We start from the raw sequence: 17,535 nt of genomic DNA on the forward strand, positions 1-17,535 counted from the left end.
GGTATTGAAAGCTTCGAGATAATGAGAAAATTTCCTCGTAATACACTTAAAACGAAGGCGAAGAGAATAGAAATAATGATAAAATCAATTCATACACGTGTTCTAGTTGAAGAAATAAAGCACACACACTTTTGCGTGGAGGTGGTAGAGTTGCGTGACCATCCAGCAACACAGGCTCTCATTCCCCAGCAAAAAGCTAGAGTGGAATGTCTTTCATAAAACACATTAACCTTTCTGCTTGGAACAACTTACGAGTGTTTATGTACCGCCAATGAGCAACTTGATAAGTTAACTCGCTTTCTAAGAAATTTGAACATGTATCGATAGACTCCGTTCAGTTTCTGTCGACTCTTCCTGTATATTAAGAACATAAGAAAGGAGGATCACTGCAGCAGGCCTGTTGGCCCATACTAGGCAGGTCCTTTACAATCCCTCCCACTAACAAAACATTTGCCCAACCTAATTTTCAATGCTACCCAAGAAATAAGCTCTGATAACTCTATCCACTCATTTGTAAATCCAACTCAAATCCAACCCCTCTCACTCATATGTTTATCCAACCTAAATTTGAAGCTACCCAAAGTCCTAGCCTCAATAACCCAACTAGGTAAACTGTTCCACTCATCAACTACCCTATTTCCAAACCAATACTTTCCTATGTCCTTTCTAAGTCTAAACTTGTCTAATTTAAATCCATTACTGCGGGTTCTCTCCTGGAGAGATATTCTCAAGACCTTATTAATATCCTCTTCAAGTTATGTCCTGGAATTTGTATTGATAAAGCCACTGGATGGCGAAACGTCTACAATAAAGATATACCCAGATGTTGCGCATGTGTCTTAATTTCATCTTGTCGGTATTATATACCATTCTTGCACAATATCCTCTTTATTAATACCCATCTTCCACTTAAACACTTCTATCATGTCTCCCCTCATTCTTACATAAGAATATAAGAATGGAGGAACACTGCAGAAGGCATACTGCCCCAGTGGTGACGTGTACTTAGCTCTGTGAAGACCTGTTTGTGTGCTCTCTGTGAATCTGAACCAGGATGCCCTCTCTTGAGCAGCTTTACCAGCAGCTGAGAGAAGAACTCAGAGTTGCTAAACTGGAGATACGGCGATTAACGGAGGAGAACAAGAGGATTCGTAGTAATCCACCTGTTGTGAGTCCCCAGGTTAAGAGGGGAGCTTGGTCAGTGGCCGGGCAACATGGAACCAAGCTGAAGATTAAGAAAACGGTTGGAGAGGCAGAAACAACGAGAAACCAGAAGACTGCCGTGGAAACTTCCAACTCATTCTCGGTGCTACCTGACGAATGTGAGTGTTCTACTGGGAATGCCACAACGAGCACCAAGGAAGCATTGGCAGACGTGAGTGAGACATCCCTAGAAACCCCAACGAAGACCATCGAGAACGTCATGACGAATTCTACAAGTGGTGTAATGCTACCTGGAGAATGTGAGTCGACTACTCGGAACATCACTACGGACGACGCCAAGGAAGGTAAAAACATTGTTGTTGTTGGGGATAGCCAGATTAGGTACATGGATAGGGCATTCTGTTTGAAGGATAGGAGTAGGAGGCAGAGAGTATGTTTTCCTGGGGCTGGGATGAAGGATATTGTTAGCCGTCTGGATGACATCATGAGAGGTAATGGGAGCAATCCTATTATCTGTCTCAGTGCTGGAGGCAACGATGTTGGCAGACGTAGGAGTGAGGACCTGATTAGCAGGTATAGGTCAGCAATAGAGATAATTAGGAAGAAGGGTGGGAAACCTGGCATATGTGGCATTTTGCCAAGGAGAGGAGTTGGAAATGAATGGTTGTCCAGAGCAATTGGTGTCAATTGCTGGCTGGACAAATACTGTAAGGAAAATGCGGTAACATTCATTGACAACTGGGACCTCTTCTATGGCAGAAATGACATGTATGCCAGGGATGGGGTTCACTTGTCTAGGTGTGGGGTGGGAGCACTGGCCAACGCAGTGGAGGGAGCTGTTAGGTCTTTAAACTAGGAATAGTTAGTGGTATGGGTTTTGGCGGGAAAACTGTGAAGTCGCAGGGTAGTAACATGAGTACTAGGAGAACTAGTAATAGGCAAAATGAGGAGGATATTGGAAAGCCAGTGGCACTAATTGACAATGACAGTAATAGGTTTAGTGGAATAACAGAAAGGAGCAGGAAGGGTAAAGAGATAGGAGGGTCATTAAATATTTATTACACAAATAGTCGCAGTGCTAGGAATAAGATGGACGAGTTGAGACTAGTTGCTAGTGCAGGTAACATAGATGTATTTGCCATTACTGAGACGTGGTTTAATTCAAAAAGTCGGGACATGCCTGCAGAATGTCACATTCAGGGTTTTAAATTGTTCCAAGTAGATAGAAGTATCGGGAAGGGGGGTGGGGTGGCATTGTATGTCCGAGATCGCTTGAACTGTTGCATAAAAACGGGTATTAAGTCTGAAGTAACACATACAGAGTCTGTTTGGATAGAATTTTCAGAGGGACATGAAAAATTAATTTTAGGTGTGATATACCGTCCCCCAAATTTAGATAGGGACCAGGGGAGACTACTATGGGAGGAAATTGTTAGGGCCACAAGGCACGATAATGTAGTAATTCTAGAAGACTTTAACTTTAGTCATATTGATTGGAATTTCTTGACTGGGAATTTAGAATCATACGATTTCTTAGAAGTAGTTCAGGATTGTTTTTTGAAGCAGTTTGTGACAGAACCTACAAGGGGTAATAACCTGCTTGACTTAGTTCTGGCAAACAATGAATCCCTTGTTAATAATTTAGAAGTTTCAGAGGAACTGGGTGCTAGCGACCACAAATCAATTACATGTAGAATTGAATGGAAGTATGATAGTAGGGATAACTCAGTAACAGTCCCAGATTTTCGCTTAGCAGATTACGATGGGCTTAGAGAACACTTATCATCTGTTGACTGGGGTAACGAAGAGAGCTATCAATATGACAGTTTTCTGAACACAATACATGCTGCTCAAAGAACGTTTATCCCTTATAAGGAAATCAGGTCAAATAGAAATGACCCAAAATGGATGAATAATAGGCTGAAATATCTACTAGGGCATAAGAAAGGAATTTATAGGCGTATCAAAAGAGGCGAGGGTCATCTTATGAATCAGTATATTGACATTAAGAGGGACATTAAAAAGGGGATAAGAAAAGCTAAAAGGGACTATGAAATTAAAGTTGCTAGGGATTCTAAAACTAACCCAAAAAGTTTTTTCCAGGTCTATAGAACAAAAGTCAGAGATAAGATAGGTCCCCTTAAAAATAACTATGGGCATCTTACTGACAAAGAGAATGAAATGTGCTCGATTTTAAATAATTATTTTCTCTCGGTTTTTACACAGGAAGACACTAATAATATTCCGGTAATTAATTTTTATAGTGGATCAGAAGAAGATAAATTATGTAACATCACAGTCACTAGTGAAATGGTTGTGAAGCAGATAGACAGACTGAAGCAAAATAAGTCACCGGGTCCTGATGAGGTTTTTTCAAGGGTTCTAAAGGAATGCAAAATGGAAGTCTGTGAACCATTAACTAATATTTTTAATTTATCTCTTCAAACAGGTGCAGTGTCTGATATGTGGAAGATGGCTAATGTAATTCCTATTTTTAAAACAGGGGACAAGTCGTTACCGTCAAATTACCGCCCAATAAGCCTGACCTCAATTGTAGGCAAATTACTAGAGTCAATTATAGCTGAGATTATAAGAAGCCATCTCGATAAGCATAGCTTGATTAATGATACTCAGCATGGATTCACAAGAGGCCGGTCTTGTCTAACTAATTTATTAACTTTCTTCAGTAAAGCTTTTGAGGCTGTTGACCACGATAAAGAATTTGATATTATTTACTTAGATTTTAGTAAGGCATTTGATAGAGTTCCGCACCAAAGACTGTTGAAGAAAGTAGCAGCTCATGGCATTGGGGGAAGGGTGCTCTCGTGGATCGAATCATGGCTCACAGACAGGAAGCAAAGAGTGTCCATAAATGGGGTTAAATCCGAGTGGGGATCAGTAACAAGTGGCGTTCCACAGGGATCAGTCTTGGGCCCGTTGTGGTTTATAATATATATCAATGATCTTGATGAAGGAATTACTAGTGATATGAGCAAATTCGCCGATGACACGAAGATAGGTAGGATAATTGATTCAAACTTAGATGTTAGGGAACTTCAGGAGGATTTAGACAAACTCTACTCTTGGTCAGAAAAGTGGCAGATGCAGTTCAATGTAGATAAATGCAAGGTTCTGAAGCTCGGGAGTGTCCATAACCCTAGCACTTATAAGTTAAATAATGTAGAACTTAACCATACAGATTGCGAAAAGGACTTGGGGGTTATGGTAAGCAGCAACCTTAAACCAAGACAGAAATGTGAAAGTTAAGACACATGTGCAACATCTGGAAATCTTTATAGTAGACGTTTCGCCATCCAGTGGCTGTATCAATACAGATTCTAGGACATAATAAGAAGACAGTAGAACTATATACAAAAAATGAGGTAATCAGTCCCTCAGCCTTGGAGTTAGTGTTCACAGCATGTCCTAGAATCTGTATTGAAAAAGCCACTGGATGGCGAAACGTCTACAATAAAGATTTCCAGATGTTGCACATGTGTCTTAACTTTCATATTGTCGGTATTTTATACCTTTCTTTCACAACTTGTCAGACACTACAACATCATGGAATCTTGGTTCAGAGGACATCTACAAGACCTTCTTCACGGCTGCTGCAACTAACCCATCTCTTTGGGAAGGACCTACTTCCACTGGGGAATCCCGCCTACCAGTGACTGCCCTCGTCTGCTGCCCGTCCCTATCCACAGACGGCTATATAACCGCCAGTCTTCTTGCCTTTGCTCCAGATTCTCCTCCACCACGATGCTGTGAACACTAACTCCAAGGCTGAGGGACTGATTACCTCATTTTTTGTATATAGTTCTACTGTCTTCTTATTATGTCCTAGAATCTGTATTGATAAAGCCACTGGATGGCGAAACGTCTACAATAAAGATTTCCAGATGTTGCACATGTGTCTTAACTTTTATATTGTCGGTATTTTATACCTTTCTTGCACAAGACAGCAATGCCTAAGCGTACGTAATAAGGCAAATAGATTACTGGGATTTATATCAAGAAGTGTAAGCAACAGAAGTCCAGAGGTCATACTGCAGCTTTATACATCATTAGTAAGGCCTCACCTAGATTATGCAGCTCAATTCTGGTCTCCATATTACAGAATGGACATAAATTCGTTAGAAAACATTCAGCGTAGGATGACTAAATTAATACATAGCATTAGAAATCTTCCTTATGAAGAAAGATTGAAGACTCTTAAGTTACATTCACTTGTTAGACGAGTGGAAGATAGGTATTAATAAAGGGGATATTAACAAGGTCTTGAGGATATCTCTCCAAGAGAGAACCCGCAGTAATGGATTTAAATTAGATAAGTTTAGATTTAGAAAGGACATAGGAAAGTATTGGTTTGGAAATAGGGTAGTTGATGAGTGGAACAGTCTACCTAGTTGGGTTATTGAGGCTGGGACTTTGGGTAGTTTCAAATTTAGGTTGGATAAGTACATGAGTGGGAGGGATTGGATTTGAGAGGGACTTGCACATCGGAGCTTGTTTCTTGGGTGGCATTGAAAATTGGGTTGGTCAAATGTTGTTAGTGGGATGAATTGTAAAGGACCTGCCTAGTATGGGCCAACAGGCCTGCTGCAGTGTTCCTCCTTTCTTATGTTCTTATTCTTAATTCTTAAATTAACTAGTGTTCGTACACCAAACTACGGCATTACACCAAACTACGTCATTACACCAGATTACGTCATTACACCAGACTACGTCATTACACCAGATTACGTCATTACACCAAACGTCATTACACCAAACTACGTCATTACACTAGATTACGTCATTACACCAAACTACGTCATTACACCAAACTACGTCATTACACCAAACTACGTCATTACACCAAACTACGTCATTACACCAGATTACGTCATTACACCAGACTACGTCATTACACCAGATTACGTCATTACACCAAACTACGCCATTACACCAAACTACGTCATTACACCAGATTACGTCATTACACCAAACTACGTCATTACACCAGATTACGTCATTACACCAAACTACGTCATTACACCAGATTACGCCATTACACCAAACTACGTCATTACACCAGATTACGTCATTACACCAAACTACGTCATTACACCAGACTACGTCATTACACCAGATTACGTCATTACACCAAACTACGTCATTACACCAGACTACGTCATTACACCAAACTACGTCATTACACCAGACGTCATTACACCAGATTATGCCATTACACCAAACTACGTCATTACACCAGATTACGTCATTACACCAAACTACGTCATTACACCAGACTACGTCATTACACCAGACTACGTCATTACACCAAACTACGTCATTACACCAGACTACGTCATTACACCAAACTACGTCATTACACCAGACGTCATTACACCAGATTACGCCATTACACCAAACTACGTCATTACACCAGACTACGTCATTACACCAGACTACGTCATTACACCAGACTACGTCATTACACCAGACTACGTCATTACACCAGACTACGTCATTACACCAGACTACGTCATTACACCAGACTACGTCATTACACCAGACTACGTCATTACACTATGTATATCAGCACAGTCTCTACAGTAATGGTATACAGTAACGAAAATTTGTTAAACACATGCGCAACAGGTGTTACGCATGTGTAACTCTTCAAAATCTCCGCAACCTGCGCAATAATGTGTTAGCAGCACAAATAACGAAACACACGTTGCAGAAAAAATTTTTACAGGGATATTTCACTCTATATAAAGAGACTTTATTGAATTTAACACAGGGCGAAACGTTGTCCCAATAAGAGCTTGTTCCACAAGATGCGTCTTACCGTCAACAACTCTCAGAATCCGCTTCAATTTCTGCTGCCTTCGTATGCCATCTCTGGATCAGCTTGATAAGGTCACTGGTGGACGAAATATCTTCAAATACAGACGCCAGGTGGGGTACGTGCGTTATATTTATTATTTCCCCTCCCTATGACGAGTCGTGTGTTCAAAATTCAATATCCTGGGCGGCTGAATAATTCACTCCAGCCCATAATTCGTAACATAGGTATTATATATCAGATTACAAGTATTATAGTGTATATTTTGTACGTTATTGTGGACCTGTGTGCGGTGATGCACACCATCTATCTGCCAGGGATAACATGTAATTTTCGCCCTTTTCCAATGTTTTCGTTAAATTGTTTTATGCTAGTCCTGCAGCTGCACTAGTTGACGTTTCGCTCACAAATAAGTGTTGAAAACCTAGATGTCTGGGGCCCAGAAAGGCCCGAAACGTCTAACTTTGATCCTTAAATTCTAAGAGTGGTTTATGAGCTCTCTGTGACAATGACACTGTCCCCCATACACTATGTGACACTGACACTGTCCCACATACAATATGTGACACTGACACTGTCCCCATACGCTATGTGACACTGACACTGTCCCCATACACTATGTGACACTGTCCCCATACACTATGTGACACTGACACTGTCCCACATACAATATGTGACACTGACACTGTCCCCATACACTATGTGACACTGACACTGTCCCCATACGCTATGTGACACTGACACTGTCCCCATACACTATGTGACACTGACACTGTCCCCGTACACTGTGTGACGCACTGTCCCCATACACTATATGACACACTGTCCCCATACACTATATGACACACTGTCCCCATACACTATGTGACACACTGTCCCCATACACTATATGACACACTGTCCCCATACACTATGTGACACACTGTCCCCATACACTATGTGACACACTGTCCTCATACACTATGTGACACACTGTCCCCATACACTATGTGACATTGTCCCCATACACTATATGACACACTGTCCCCATACACTATGTGACACACTGTCCCCATACACTATGTGACACACTGTCCCCATACACTATGTGACATTGTCCCCATACACTATATAAAATAGGTCTTCGTCCAAAGGTTGAACAAGTGTTGAAGAATTCTTTGTAACAAGATCCCATGATGCTACAGTGTCTGACAGTTGTGATGAATGGTTTGAAAAACCGACAAGTTGAAGATTGAGACACTTATGCAACATATGGGAATCTTTATTCAGGAAACGTTTCGCCTTTCTACTTTGTATTGGACTGATGAAGCCACTGTGTGGCGAAACGTTTCCTGAATAAAGATTCCCATATGTTGCATAAGTGTCTCAATCTTCAACTTGTGGGTTTTTCAAACCATTCATCACAACTGTCAGACACTGTAGCATCATGGGATCTTGTTACAAAGAATTCTTCAACACTTGTTCAACCTTTGGACGAAGACCTACTTCGACTAGTGGATGGTACCACTATGACACCGCCTCCGCCTGCTTCACCTCACCTCACTACAGTATATAAGCCACGTCTACGGCCCTATGCTGTACATTCTACAAGATTGATGGACTGAACACATCGACTCCAGGCCGAGGGACTGATTACCTCATACTCCTCCTCTCCTTACGCCTTCCTCTTTGTATTGGACTGATGAAGCCACTGTGTGGCGAAACGTTTCCTGAATAAAGATTCCCATATTCTGCATAAGTGTCTCAATCTTCAACTTGTGGGTTTTTCAAACCATTCATCATAACTGGATCGACACTGTAGCATCATGGGATCTTGTTATAAAGAATTCTTCAACACTATATGAAATATTATCCCATACACTATGCGACACACTGTTCCCATACATTATGTGGCACAGTCCCCATGCACTATATGACATACTGTCCCCATACACTATGTGGCACACTGTCCCCATATACTATGTGACACGGTCCCTATACACTATGTGACACTGACACGGTCCCCCATACACTATGTGAACATTGTCCCCATACACTGACACTGTCCCCCATACACTATGTGACACCGACACTGTCCCCATACACTGTGACACTGACACTGTCCCCCATACACTATGTGACACTGACACTGTCCCCCATACACTATGTGACACTGACAGTCAACACACACTACGTGACACTGACACTGTCCCCCATACACTATGTGACACTCGCACTGTCCCCCATACACTATGACACTGGCACTGTCCTCCATACACTATATGACACTGACACTGTCCCCCATACACTATATGACACTGACACTGTCCCCCATACACTATATGACACTGACACTGTCCTCCATACACTACATGACACTGACACTGTCCCCCATACAATACGTGACATTGGCTCTGTAGCCATACACTATGTGACACTGACACTGTCCCCCATACACTACATGACACTGACACTGTCCTCCATACACTATGTGACACTGACACTGTCCCCCATACACTACATGACACTGACACTGTCCTCCATACACTATGTGACACTGACACTGTCCTCCATACACTATGTGACACTGACACTGTCCCCCATACACTACATGACACTGACACTGTCCTCCATACACTATGTGACACTGACACTGTCCCCATACTGCTTTTATCATTAGTACAACCAGGGTTGCGTGTGCTCTAACAAGAACGACCTCACTCATGCCCTGAACGACCTCAGTCGCGTGCGTTCCGCTATTTACACCTGCATTCACTACCACCATAAACACAAAGGTGCATTACAAAGGTGAATCAGCGAACAAATGTCTCCCTGGGGCTCATTTTCACCACAATCCAGAGGGAAATTTATGCAAACGACATGAGCCAGCAAACAGTAATGACTGAGAATGGATGCAGGAAGATACAGAAGAAAGTGAAATGTCGAGTGACATTTAGGAGAGAGACAGGCAAAGTCAGCATGGTGTCTAGGATGATACGTAGCAATGAAGTGCCCACCACAGAAACAACGCAGGTTGCAGTCCCGGCCTCTAGTGGCACGTTTCGCTCTGTGCAGAGCTTTATTCCCGTCAGAATTAAGACTGAGTTCACCACAATAGCAACATACGTTGTTTTGTACAGACTGACGTCATGTCACATTATATAACGGAACAGGAAAATCGAGAGGAAGTATTGAACGGTAACAGAGACAGACGCGACTTATAACAGCAGTGCAAAACAGAAGCACACCGTTGCAACAGTAAACGGGTTAGACGCAGGTTTTGCCAATAATAAACAGACATGGGTTATTAGCAGTAAGCAAAATAACAGTAGCAAGCTACAAACAGAAAACTGACACGGAAAAAACAGGAGTGAACACAACAGGTTAACCTTGTTAATAACGGTGAACATAATAGCAAAAATATAGCAAAGTTAACCATATATGGTCACCATTCATGGCCACTGTCTTGGCCACCCTTCGTAGCCAGTGTATTGGCCACCCTTCATGGCCAGTGTCTTAGCCACCCTTCATGGCCAGTGTCTTAGCCACCCTTGATGGCCAGTGTCTTGGCCACCCTTCATGGCCAATGTATTGGCTGCCCTTCGTGGCTAGTGTCTTGGCCACCCTTGATGGCCAGTATCTTGGCCATCTTCGCTAGATGGCTTGGCCAGTGTTTTGGCCATCCGCTTGTATATTATGACTTGGTCACCCACTCGTGTATTATGACTTGGCCACCCATACTAGTCTATTATGACTTGGCCAGCATCTTGGCCATCCACTATTATATTACTTGGCCACCCACTAGTATATTACAACTTGGCCACTCCCTGAAACACAATGAAGAGTGGAAGGCAGGTAGTGTCTACCACCACCACATTCCACAGTGTTGGTGCTCGGTAACGTGGGAGATTTTCTCAGAAGTAATGGTGGTGGTGGTTGATGGGTGGTTGTGGTTCATGGTAGTTGATGGGTAGTGGTGATGGTGATGATTGGTGGTAGGTAATGGTGGTGGTGGTGGTGGCTGGTGGCTGATGGTAGTGGTGGTGGCTGGTAGTTGGTAGTGGTGGTATTTGTTAGCTGGTAGCAGTGGTAGTTGATAGCTGATAGTGGTGGTAGTTGGTAGCTGTAGTGGTGGTATTTGGCGGCTGGTATTGGTGGTGGTGGTATCTGGTGGCTGGTATTGGTGGTGGTGGTATTTGGTGGCTGGTATTGGTGGTGGTGGTATTTGGTGGCTGGCATTGGTGGTGGTGGTGGTATTTGGTGGCTGGCATTGGTGGTGGTGGTGGTATTTGGTGGCTGGCATTGGTGGTGGTGGTGGTATTTGGTGGCTGGCATTGGTGGTGGTGGTGGTATTTGGTGGCTGGCATTGGTGGTGGTGGTGGTATTTGGTGGCTAGTATTGGTGGTATTTGGTGGCTAGTATTGGTGGTGGTGGTATTTGGTGGCTAGTATTGGTGGTGGTGGTATTTGGTGGCTGGCATTGGTGGTGGTGGTATTTGGTGGCTGGCATTGGTGGTGGTGGTGGTATTTGGTGGCTGGCATTGGTGGTGGTGGTGGTATTTGGTGGCTGGCATTGGTGGTGGTGGTGGTATTTGGTGGCTGGCATTGGTGGTGGTGGTGGTATTTGGTGGCTGGCATTGGTGGTGGTGGTGGTATTTGGTGGCTAGTATTGGTGGTGGTGGTATTTGGTGGCTAGTATTGGTGGTGGTGGTATTTGGTGGCTGGTATTGGTGGTGGTGGTAATTGGTGGCTGGTATTGGTGGTGGTGGTATTTGGTGGCTGGTATTGGTGGTGGTGGTATTTGGTGGCTGGTATTGGTGGTGGTGGTAATTGGTGGCTGGTATTGGTGGTGGTGGTAATTGGTGGCTAGTATTGGTGGTGGTGGTATTTGGTGGCTGGTATTGGTGGTGGTGGTAATTGGTGGCTGGTATTGGTGGTGGTGGTATTTGGTGGCTAGTATTGGTGGTGGTGGTAATTGGTGGCTGGTATTGGTGGTGGTGGTGGTAATTGGTGGCTGGTATTGGTGGTGGTGGTAATTGGTGGCTGGTATTGGTGGTGGTGGTATTTGGTGGCTGGTATTGGTGGTGGTGGTATTTGGTGGCTGGTATTGGTGGTGGTGGTATTTGGTGGCTGGTATTGGTGGTGGTGGTATTTGGTGGTTGGCAGTGGTGGTTGGTGGATGGCAGTGAAGATGGTGGTTGGTAGTGGTGGTGGTAGTTGGTTGTGATGGTAGTTAGTGATTCCTGGCGAGTCACTTTCCAAAACTACCTAAAATACATAAAGAATTTCGCAGTACTGTATAGATCTGTATTCCGCGAAGCTCTAAAATCATATGGGCCATTCAGAGCTTGAGTAATGATCCAATTATAGGCAGAAATAACCTATAACTAGCTGATTAATGGGGTTTAAAGTCTACTACGCGAGGGTCATTAAGGCTGTATGTCACCTGTACAACACGTCAAGAATACTTTAATACCTAAAATGATGATTAAACTACCATTGCATAAACACACACATACACTGTGTATATACCCCTTGAATATTCTTACGTATTTACACATGTATATATATATACAGCAACCTAGAATGTACAGACCATATACAGCAACCTAGAATGTACAGACCATATACAGCAACCTAGAATGTACAGACCATATACAGCAGCCTAGAATGTACAGACCATATACAGCAGCCTGGAATGTACAGACCATATACAGCAGCCTAGAATGTACAGACCATATACAGCAGCCTGGAATGTACAGACCATATACAGCAGCCTGGAATGTACAGACCATATACAGCAGCCTGGAATGTACAGACCATATACAGCAGCCTAGAATGTACAGACCATATACAGCAGCCTGGAATGTACAGACCATATACAGCAGCCTGGAATGTACAGACCATATACAGCAGCCTGGAATGTACAGACCATATACAGCAGCCTAGAATGTACAGACCATATACAGCAGCCTGGAATGTACAGACCATATACAGCAGCCTAGAATGTACAGACCATATACAGCAGCCTGGAATGTACAGACCATATACAGCAGCCTGGAATGTACAGACCATATACAGCAGCCTGGAATGTACAGACCATATACAGCAGCCTGGAATGTACAGACCATATACAGCAGCCTGGAATGTACAGACCATATACAGCAGCCTGGAATGTACAGACCATATACAGCAGCCTAGAATGTACAGACCATATACAGCAGCCTGGAATGTACAGACCATATACAGCAGCCTGGAATGTACAGACCATATACAGCAGCCTGGAATGTACAGACCATATACAGCAGCCTGGAATGTACAGACCATATACAGCAGCCTGGAATGTACAGACCATATACAGCAGCCTGGAATGTACAGACCATATACAGCAGCCTGGAATGTACAGACCATATACAGCAGCCTGGAATGTACAGACCATATACAGCAGCCTGGAATGTACAGACCATATACAGCAGCCTGGAATGTACAGACCATATACAGCAGCCTGGAATGTACAGACCATATACAGCAGCCTGCAATGTACAGACCATATACAGCAGCCTGGAATGTACAGACCATATACAGCAGCCTGGAATGTACAGACCATATACAGCAGCCTGGAATGTACAGACCATATACAGCAGCCTGGAATGTACAGACCATATACAGCAGCCTGGAATGTACAGACCATATACAGCAGCCTGGAATGTACAGACCATATACAGCAGCCTGGAATGTACAGACCATATACAGCAGCCTGGAATGTACAGACCATATACAGCAGCCTGGAATGTACAGACCATATACAGCAGCCTAGAATGTACAGACAATGTACAGACCATATACAGCAGCCTGGAATGTACAGACCATATACAGCAGCCTGGAATGTACAGACCATATACAGCAGCCTGGAATGTACAGATCATATACAGCAGCCTGGAATGTACAGACCATATACAGCAGCCTGGAATGTACAGACCATATACAGCAGCCTGGAATGTACAGACCATATACAGCAGCCTGGAATGTACAGACCATATACAGCAGCCTGGAATGTACAGACCATATACAGCAGCCTAGAATGTACAGACCATATACAGCAGCCTGGAATGTACAGACCATATACAGCAGCCTAGAATGTACAGACCATATACAGCAGCCTGGAATGTACAGACCATATACAGCAGCCTGGAATGTACAGACCATATACAGCAGCCTGGAATGTACAGACCATATACAGCAGCCTGGAATGTACAGACCATATACAGCAGCCTGGAATGTACAGACCATATACAGCAGCCTGGAATGTACAGACCATATACAGCAGCCTGGAATGTACAGACCATATACAGCAGCCTGGAATGTACAGACCATATACAGCAGCCTGGAATGTACAGACCATATACAGCAGCCTGGAATGTACAGACCATATACAGCAGCCTGGAATGTACAGACCATATACAGCAGCCTGGAATGTACAGACCATATACAGCAGCCTGGAATGTACAGACCATATACAGCAGCCTGGAATGTACAGACCATATACAGCAGCCTGGAATGTACAGACCATATACAGCAGCCTGGAATGTACAGACCATATACAGCAGCCTGGAATGTACAGACCATATACAGCAGCCTGGAATGTACAGACCATATACAGCAGCCTGGAATGTACAGACCATATACAGCAGCCTGGAATGTACAGACCATATACAGCAGCCTGGAATGTACAGACCATATACAGCAGCCTGGAATGTACAGACCATATACAGCAGCCTGGAATGTACAGACCATATACAGCAGCCTGGAATGTACAGACCATATACAGCAGCCTGGAATGTACAGACCATATACAGCAGCCTGGAATGTACAGACCATATACAGCAGCCTGGAATGTACAGACCATATACAGCAGCCTGGAATGTACAGACCATATACAGCAGCCTGGAATGTACAGACCATATACAGCAGCCTGGAATGTACAGACCATATACAGCAGCCTGGAATGTACAAATCATACACCAGGTTGACACATAGACCCCGTTATTAACACTCATTGCTGCCAAGGACATTGCCCAGCACCCTGAAAATACCTCTCAAAATCTATACCCATGATTCATTTACATCCATTCATAAATCGTCTGCAATGTCCATCGTAAGGTTCCGCGCGAAGGAGCTCGCCTTTAGAGCCATTCTCAAAGGATGTGTGGGTTATGCTGTGTGGGTATGTGTTGGCTAGGGTGGGTGTGTGTAGGCATGTGTATGTGTGGGTGTGCTTTAGTGGATGAGTATGGTTCAAGACGTGAGTAAAAACTGTTTTGTACTTTTCAGGAACATGTCCATTTAAAAATTACTGAAATGGGTTAAAAATAATTATAATAATAATAATAATAATAATAATAATAATAATAATAATAATAATAAAATAATAATTATAATTTTAAGCCATACTTAGCGCAATGAGACTGAAATTATAGTAGCCAGTCTTACACTTAGTTACAAGTATTTCTAGAAGTGCGGCAGACTCACAGATGATCAAACTATATGTAAAGTATATGGTCAGCCTTATGGTCACTATCTTGAACACTATATTCTTTATGGTCCGCTTAATGAGGACTATAGATATAGTATAATAACCTATGTGATATGTTATCTTATTGATAAAAATAAGATAGACATTTGTTAAGCATATAGCCCAAATCTGTTTAAAACAGATGAAAAATATTTCAAATATATATATATATATATATATATATATATATATATATATATATATATATATATATATATATATATATATATATATATATATATATAATCCTGATGTACTCCTGTTAATCATCTTAGGGCTTAGTTCCTAGGCCTATTGTGTATCCACATGCTCTTGTGCTACCATCAACAGGATGGATATGAGGTGCACAATAAACTATCCACTACCATCCACAGGACGGATAAAAGATGCACAATAAACCATCCAGATATATTAAAGATTCATAATAAATTATAATAACAATAATTACAGTACTCAAGAGGAAGAGATAAACCCGTAGGGGCTATACAGTGCCTAGGGAAATGGGAAATAATCAGATATGCTTCAGTGAAATACATAGAAAGAATCTTGGTATCATCACTGCTTCGTTAATAATAGTGTAAACAGACGGGATTTTAAACACCTTCAATTCTTTAGGAAGAGACGCAGGTCACCGAGCAAACTTAGTGGGGGATAACGTTTCGCTCTCTGTGGAGCTTTATCAAGCCACGTTTCGCTCTGTGTAGAGTTTTACCAAGTCATGGCGTGATAAAAAGCTCTACCTCGTTCTCAATCTGACTAATTAACCTCCAGGTAACGCACTTGCCAATTTTCCGCATACAACCTGGCCATGTTTTTACCGACTCCCTCCTCATGGCTGCCATGAGGGATGTTCAAGATCCCATGACCACCTCGGGTCAAGACAAAATACAAAGATGTGTTCAATTGAATGATCTGCCAGAAGAAAAGCTGTCAGGACGGAACTGCAAGAAAATATCAAACATAAAATGGGTGATTTAGTCTGTATTAAACTTTACTGACTGAAGGTAAGTCAAGGCTTAGTGTTTTGTGTACGAAAGGTACACGACTATGGTGCTGTTCGCACCTACTCCTAGGTTGAGGGACTGATTACCTCATCTTCTGTACATAGTTCTACTGTCTTCAAGTTATGTCCTGGAATTTGTATTGATAAAGCCACTGGATGGCGAAACGTCTACAATAAAGATACCCAGATGTTGCACATGTGTCTTACGCTTAGTGTTTTGTTCAAGAATACGTCAATGTAAAATAAGTCTTAGTGTATATACAATACACATTTCTCGGTGTATATACATTGATACAAGCACTTCTCGGTGTATATATACAGATATCAACTTTTCTGTACTCGACTGAAGAAGCCTACTGTGTAGGCGAAACGTTTCGAAATAAAGATACCTAACTGTTGCATAGGTGTCTTATCTAACAACCTGTCGGTATTTTATACAATTTTAATGTTCATATACAGATATACACCTCTAGATGTATATCTGTATATATACCAGACAGGACTCCCAGCAATGGTTTTAAGATGGAAAAATTCAGATTCAGGAAGGTTATAGGAAAGCACTGGTTTGGCAATAGAGTTGTGGATGAGTGGAACTCCCGAGTGCAGTCATAGAAGCTAAGACACTGTGTAGTTTTAAAAATAGATTAGATAAGTACATGAGTGGGTGCGAGTTTGACCTGATTAGCTTTTGCTACTAGGTGAAACGCCGTGCTCCTTCCTTAAGTGAACGTGACCTGACCTGACTTGACTAGGTTAAGGCATTGGCTTAAGCCGATAGGAGAATTGGATCTGCCTCGCATGGGCCAGTAGGCCTGCTGCAGTGTTCCTTCTTTCTTATGTTCTTATAAAATTAGTGAAATTTATTTTTAAACACACCGGCCGTATCCCACCGAGGTAGGGAAACCCATTTACCGTCATTCAGTCAATCGTTGTCTTGTCAGATATACGCTAACACCACAGTTCGGACAAGCCTTCAAATTGC

General features: G+C 42.6%; 1 protein-coding gene across 11 annotated transcripts in view; it reads right to left on the reverse strand.

The window, feature by feature from the left end:
* LOC128696987 (forkhead box protein J3-like) overlaps nt 1–17,535 on the reverse strand; it is a 96,697-nt gene that overhangs the window by 54,133 nt on the left and 25,029 nt on the right. The gene's annotated exons all lie outside the window — the stretch shown is intronic.

Source organism: Cherax quadricarinatus, chromosome 49, assembly GCF_038502225.1.
Source record: "Cherax quadricarinatus isolate ZL_2023a chromosome 49, ASM3850222v1, whole genome shotgun sequence".
In the NCBI taxonomy this organism is placed as follows: domain Eukaryota; kingdom Metazoa; phylum Arthropoda; class Malacostraca; order Decapoda; family Parastacidae; genus Cherax; species Cherax quadricarinatus.